The sequence below is a fragment of the Martes martes genome (assembly GCF_963455335.1).
Source record: "Martes martes genome assembly, chromosome: 3".
NCBI classification, from domain to species: domain Eukaryota; kingdom Metazoa; phylum Chordata; class Mammalia; order Carnivora; family Mustelidae; genus Martes; species Martes martes.
The window spans coordinates 8,610,060-8,617,286 of record NC_137890.1 but is presented as its reverse complement, the minus strand read 5'-3'; positions in this window follow the sequence as shown (position 1 = coordinate 8,617,286).

Sequence of the window (7,227 nt, the reverse complement as noted above, 5' to 3'; positions counted from 1 at the left end):
CAAAAACCAGACCAGTCTATAGTATCAGAGAGCAGATCAGCAGTTCTCTGCAGAATGGGGCCCAGGTGGCTGAGGAGGACATGGCGGGGGAGGCGGTCAGAGAGCAGCACAAGGGAACTTTGGGAGTGATGCATATGCTCGTTATCATGTTTGTGCATAAATAAGTCAAACTTAGAAAACTATACCCTTTAAGGTTAGGTGGTTTATTGTCTTCAACTGTATTTCAATACAGCTATTTAAAGAGAGATACAGGGGGAGGAGTCAAGATGGCGGAGAAGTAGCAGCTGAGACGACAGCGGGTGGCAGGAGATCAGCTAGACAGCTTATCTAACCATTGCGAACACCTACAAATCCAACGGGAAATCGAAGAGAAGAAGAGCAACAATTCCAGAAACAGAAAATCGATCACTTTCTGAAAGGTAGGACCTGCGGAGAAGTGAATCCAAAGCGACGGGAAGATAGTCCCCGGGGGGAGGGGCCGGCACCCGGCAAGCGGCGGAGCGACGGAGCACAAAATCGGGACTTTTAAAAGTCGGCTCCACTGGGAGACATCGCTGCAGAGGCTAAACCGGGGGGAAACCCCGGTGGGGTCAGCATAATCCCAGGTCCCGTGGGGTCACAGAAGGACCGGGGGTGTCTGAGTGCCGCAGAGCTCGCAGGTATTAGAGCGGGGAAGCCGGCTACAGTGACAAAGCCGAGGAGTGAGCTCTAAGCCCGGGGTTACCTTGTGCCGGTCGCAGGCTGGGTGGGCTCGGAGCGCGGCCGGAGGCCACGGAGACGGAAGCGACCCGGCGCTTTTCTCCAGGTTCCAGCAATTGACTGCTTTCCTCGAGGCGCGACCGCAAGCCAGGGAGGCGGGGCGGTGGGCGCTTTGCTCTGAGAGCGCACTGAGGAGCGGAACCCCAAGCTCTCGGCTCCTCTGGGCCGAGAGATTGGGAGGCCGCCATCTTCATTCCCGTCCTCCGGAACTCTACGGAAAGCGCTCAGGGAACAAAAGCTCCCGAAAGCAAACCCGAGCGGATTCCTTAGCCCGGCCCCTGGCAAGGGCGGTGCAATTCCGCCTGCGGCAAAGACACTTGAGAATCACTACAACAGGCCCCTCCCCCAGAAGATCAACAAGAAACCGATCCAAAACCAACTTCGCTCACCAAGAACAGCGGAATTCCACAGCAGGAGAAAGCAAATCCTACCTGGACAAAATGACAAGGCGGAAAAACTCACCTCAAAAAAAAGAACAGGAGGCCGTACCGAAGGCTGGAGACCTAATCAATACGGACATTGGTAACATGACAGATCTAGAGTTCAGAATGACAATTCTCAAGGTTCTAGCCGGGCTCGAAAAAGGCATAGAAGATATTAGAGAAAACCTCTCCGGAGAGATAAAAGCCCTTTCTGGAGAAATAAAAGAACTAAAATCTAACCAAGTTGAAATCAAAAAAGCTATTAATGAGGTGCAATAAAAAATGGAAGCTTTCACTGCTAGGATAAATGAGGCAGAAGAAAGAATTAGTGACATAGAAGACCAAATGACAGAGAATAAAGAAGCTGAGCAAAAGAGAGACAAACAAATACTGGACCACGAGGAGAGAATTTGAGAGATAAGCGACACCATAAGACGACACAACATTAGAATAATTGGGATTCCAGAAGAAGAAGAAAGAGAGAGGGGAGCAGAAGGTATATTGGAGACAATTATTGGAGAGAATTTCCCTAATATGGCAAAGGGAACAAACATCAAAATCCAGGAGATGCTAGGAACGCCCCTCAAAATCAATAAAAATAGGTCCACACCCCGTCACCTGATAGTAAAATTTACAAGTCTTAGTGACAAAGAGAAAATCCTGAAAGCAGCCCGGGAAAAGAAGTCTGTAACATACAAGGGTAAAAACATTAGATTGGCAGTGGACCTATCCACAGAGACCTGGCAGGCCAGAAAGAACTGGCATGATATATTCAGAGCACTAAACGAGAAAAACATGCAGCCAAGAATACTATATCTGGCTAGGCTATCATTGAAAATAGGAGAGATAAAGAGCTTCCAGGACAAACAGAAGCTGAAAGAATTTGCAAACACCAAACCAGCTCTACAGGAAATATTGAAAGGGGTCCTCTAAGCAAAGATAGACCCTAAAAGTAGTAGATCAGAAAGAAACAGAGACAATATACAGTAACAGTCACCTTACAGGCAATACAATGGCACTAAATTCATATCTCTCAATAGTTACCCTGAATGTTAATGGGCTAAATGCCCCAATCAAAAAACACAGGGTATCAGAATGGATAAAAAAACAAAACCCATCAATATGCTGCCTACAAGAAACTCATTTTAGACCCGAAGACACCTCCAGATTTAAAGTGAGGGGATGGAAAACAATGTACCATGCTAATGGACATCAGAAGAAAGCTGGGGTGGCAATCCTTATATCAGATCAATTAGATTTTAAGCCAAAGACTATAATAAGAGATGACAAAGGACACTATATCATACTCAAAGGGTCTGTCCAACAAGAAGACCTAACAATCTTAAATATCTATGCCCCTAACATGGGAGCAGCCAACTATATAAACCAATTAATAACAAAATCAAAGAAATACATCGACAGTAATACAATAATAGCAGGGGACTTTAACACTCCCCTCACTGAAATGGACAGATCATCTAAGCAAAAGATCAACAAGGAAATAAAGGCCTTAAATGACACACTGGACCAGATGGACTTCACAGATATATTCAGAACATTCCATCCCAAAGCAACAGAATATACATTCTTCTCTAGTGCACATGGAACATTCTCCAGAATAGACCACATCCTGGGTCATAAATCAGGTCTCAATCGGTACCAAAAGACTGAGATCATTCCCTGCATATTTTCAGACCATAATGCTCTGAAGCTAGAATTCAATCACAGGAGGAAATTTGGAAAGAACGCAAATACATGGAGACTAAACAGCATCCTTCTAAAAAATGAGTGGGTCAACCAGGAAATTAAAGAAGAATTGAAAAAATTCATGGAAACAAATGATAATGAAAACACAACGGTTCAAAATCTGTGGGACACAACAAAGGCAGTCCTGAGAGGAAAATATATAGCGGTGCAAGCCTTTCTCAAGAAACAAGAAAGGTCTCAAATACACAACCTAATCCTACACCTAAAGGAGCTGGAGAGAGAACAACAAAGAAAGCCTAAACCCAGCAGGAGAAGAGAAATCATAAAGATCAGAGCAGAAATCAATGAAATAGAAACTAAAAAAACAATAGAACAAATCAATGAAACTAGGAGCTGGTTCTTTGAAAGAGTTAATAAGATTGACAAACCCCTGGCAAGACTTATCAAAAAGAAAAGAGAAAGGACCCAAATAAATAAAATCATGAATGAAAGAGGAGAGATCACAACCAACACCAAAGAAATACAAACAATTATAAGAACATACTACGAGCAACTCTACGCCAACAAATTTGACAATCTGGAAGAAATGGATACATTTCTAGAGATATATAAACTACCACAACTGAACCAGGAAGAAATAGATAACCTGAACAGACCCATAACCAGTAAGGAGATTGAAACAGTCATCAAAAATCTCCAAACAGGGGCACCTGGGTGGCTCAGTGGGTTAAGGCCTCTGCCTTCGGCTCGGGTCATGATCCCAGGGTCCTGGGATCGAGCCCCGCATCGGGCTCTCTGCTCAGTGGGGAGCCTGCTTCCTCCTCTCTCTGCCTGCCTCTGCCTGCTTGTGATTTCTGTCTGTCAAATAAATAAATAAAATCTTTAAAAAAAAAAATCTCCAAACAAACAAAAGTCCAGGACCAGATGGCTTCCCAGGGGAATTCTACCAAACATTTAAAGAAGAATTAATTCCTATTCTCCTGAAACTGTTCCAAAAAATAGAAATGGAAGGAAGACTTCCAAACTCATTCTATGAAGCCAGCATCACCTTGATCCCAAAACCAGACAAGGATCCCACAGAAAAAGAGAATTACAGACCAACATCCCTGATGAACACAGATGCGAAAATTCTCACCAAAATACTGGCCAATAGGATCCAACAGTACATTAAAAGGATTATTCACCACGACCAAGTGGGATTTATTCCAGGGCCGCAAGTTTGGTTCAACATCCGCAAATCCATCAATGTGATACAATACATTAATAAAAGAAAGAGTAAGAACCATATGATACTCTCAATAGATGCCGAAAAAGCGTTTGACAAAGTGCAGCATCCCTTCCTGATTAAAACTCTTCAAAGTGTAGGGATAAAAGTCACATACCTCAATATTATCAAAGCCATCCATGAAAAACCCACCGCAAATATCATTCTCAATGGAGAAAAGCTGAAAGCTTTTCCGCTAAGGTCAGGAACACGGCAGGGATGTCCGTTATCACCACTGCTGTTCAACATAGTACTAGAAGTCCTAGCCTCAGCAATCAGACAACAAAAAGAAATTAAAGGCATCCAAATTGGCAAAGAAGAAGTCAAACTATCACTCTTTGCAGATGATATGATACTATATGTGGAAAACCCAAAAGGCTCCACTCCAAAACTGCTAGAACTTATACAGGAATTCAGTAAAGTGTCAGGATATAAAGTCAATGCACAGAAATCAGTCGCATTTCTTTACACTAACAACAAGACAGAAGAAAGAGAAATTGAGGAATCAATCCCATTTACAATAGCACCCAAAACCATAAGATACCTAGGAATAAATCTAACCAAAGAGGCAAAGAATCTATACTCAGAAAACTATAAAGTCCTCATGAAAGAAATTGAGGAAGACACAAAGAAATGGAAAAATATTCCATGCTCATGGATTGGAAGAACAAATATTGTGAAAATGTCTATTCTACCTAAAGCAATCTACACATTTAATGCAATCCCTATCAAAATCCCATCCATTTTTTTAAAGAAATAGAACAAATAATCCTAAAATTTATATGGAACCAGAAAAGACCTCGAATAGCCAAAGGAATATTGACAAAGAAAGCCAAAGTCGGTGGCATCACAATTCCAGATTTCAAGCTCTATTACAAAGCTGTCATCATCAAGACAGTATGGTACTGGCACAAAAACAGACATATAGACCAATGGAACAGAATAGAGAGCCCAGAAATAGACCCTCAACTCTATGGTCAACTAATTGTCGACAAAGCAGGAAAGAATATCCAATGGAAAAAAGACAGCCTCTTCAACAAATGGTGCTGGGAAAATTGGACAGCCACATGCAGAAAAATGAAATTGGACTATTTCCTTACACCACACACGAAAATAGACTCAAAATGGATGAAGGACCTCAATGTGAGAAAGGAATCTATCAAAATCCTTGAGGAGAATGCAGGCAGCAACCTCTTTGACCTCAACCGCAGCAACTTCTTCCTAGGAACATCGCCAAAGGCAACAGAAGCAAGGGCAAAAATGAACTATTGGGATTTCATCAAGATCAAAAGCTTTTGCACAGCAAAGGAAACAGTTAACAAAACCAAAAGACAACTGACAGAATGGGAGAAGATTTTTGCAAACGACATATCAGATAAAGGGCTAGTATCCAAAATCTATAAAGAGCTTAGCAAACTCAATACCCAAAGAACAAATAATCCAGTCAAGAAATGGGCAGAGGACATGAACAAACATTTCTGCAAAGAAGACATCCAGATGGCCAACAGACACATGAAAAAATGCTCCACATCACTCGGCATCAGGGAAATACAAATCAAAACCACAATGAGATACCACCTCACACCAGTCAGAATGGCTAAAATTAACAAGTCAAGAAATGACAGATGCTGGCGAGGATGCGGAGAGAGGGGAACCCTCCTACACTGCTGGTGGGAATGCAAGCTGGTGCAACCACTCTGGAAAACAGTGTGGAGGTTCCTCAAAAAACTGAAAATAGAGCTACCCTACGACCCAGCAATTGCACTACTGGGTATATATCCTAAAGATACAAACGTGGTACTCCGAAGGGGCACGTGCACCCGAATGTTTATAGCAGCAATGTCCACAATAGCCAAACTGTGGAAAGAGCCTAGATGTCCATCAACAGATGAATGGATAAAGAAGAGGTGGTATATATACACAATGGAATACTATGCAGCCATCAAAAGACATGAAATCTTGCCATTTGCGACGACGTGGATGGAACTAGAGGGTATCATGCTTAGTGAAATAAGTCAATCGGAGAAAGACAACTATCATATGATCTCTTTGATATGAGGAAGTGGAGATGCAAGGTGGGGGGGTTTGGGAGGAGGTAGGAAAAGAAAAAATGAAAAGATGGGATTGGGAGGGAGACAAACCATAAAAGACTCAATCTCAAAAAACAGACTGAGGATTGCTGGGGGGAGGGGGGACGGGAGAGGGTGGTGGGGAAATGGACATTGGGGAGGGTATGTGCTATGATGAGTGCTGTGAAATGTGTAAACCTGGCAATTCACAGACCTGTACCCCTGGGGATAAAAATACATTATATGTTTATTAAAATAAAAGAAATTAATTAAAAAAAATAAATAAGGAGAGATACAATGAGATACCATTTAACATTCATTAGATGGAAAAAATTTAAGAGATTTGACGGTACGTGATCATGGCGAAGAAATGTTGTGATGTGATCTGGAAGAAAATGCTACTGTGTATTATTTATGGGATATGAATAGGGAAAGTCATCTGGGAGGGTGATTCGTCTGAATCCTTCATGACTCAGTAGGTCCAGGGCGCCTGGATGGTTCAGTAGGTTAAGCTTCTACCTTGGGCTCAGGTCAAGAGCCCAGAGTCTTGGAATCGAGCCCCACGTCAGGCTCAGCACTGCACAGGGAATCTGCTTCTCGCTCTCCCTCTGCTCATGCTCTTTCTCTTCTTTCAAGTAAATAAATAAAATCTTTTTAAAATAAAAAATTCAGCAGTTGCATTAAAACATGCTGGTAGGAAAAAAAAAAAAAACATGCTGGTAGGATGCGTTCTGGGAAGATGGTGACCTAAATGCAGCCCTGACACCCTCCTCTCCTAAGACTTCTTTTGAGCAAAATAGCTGCTGGTTGTCCAGACTTCCATGGTTTGCCTTGATATGCTGAAAGGGCCTTGGGATCTGCCAGGCAGCACAGGGCTGGGAACTGTGCCAGCTTTCCCCCACCACTGGTCTACAAGACAGTCTGAGGGCCAATAGGGGAGAGTGCGAGATGGTCTGGAAAAACGGGCTCATGGAAAGAGTATGGCTTGAGCAGATCCACAGACCCG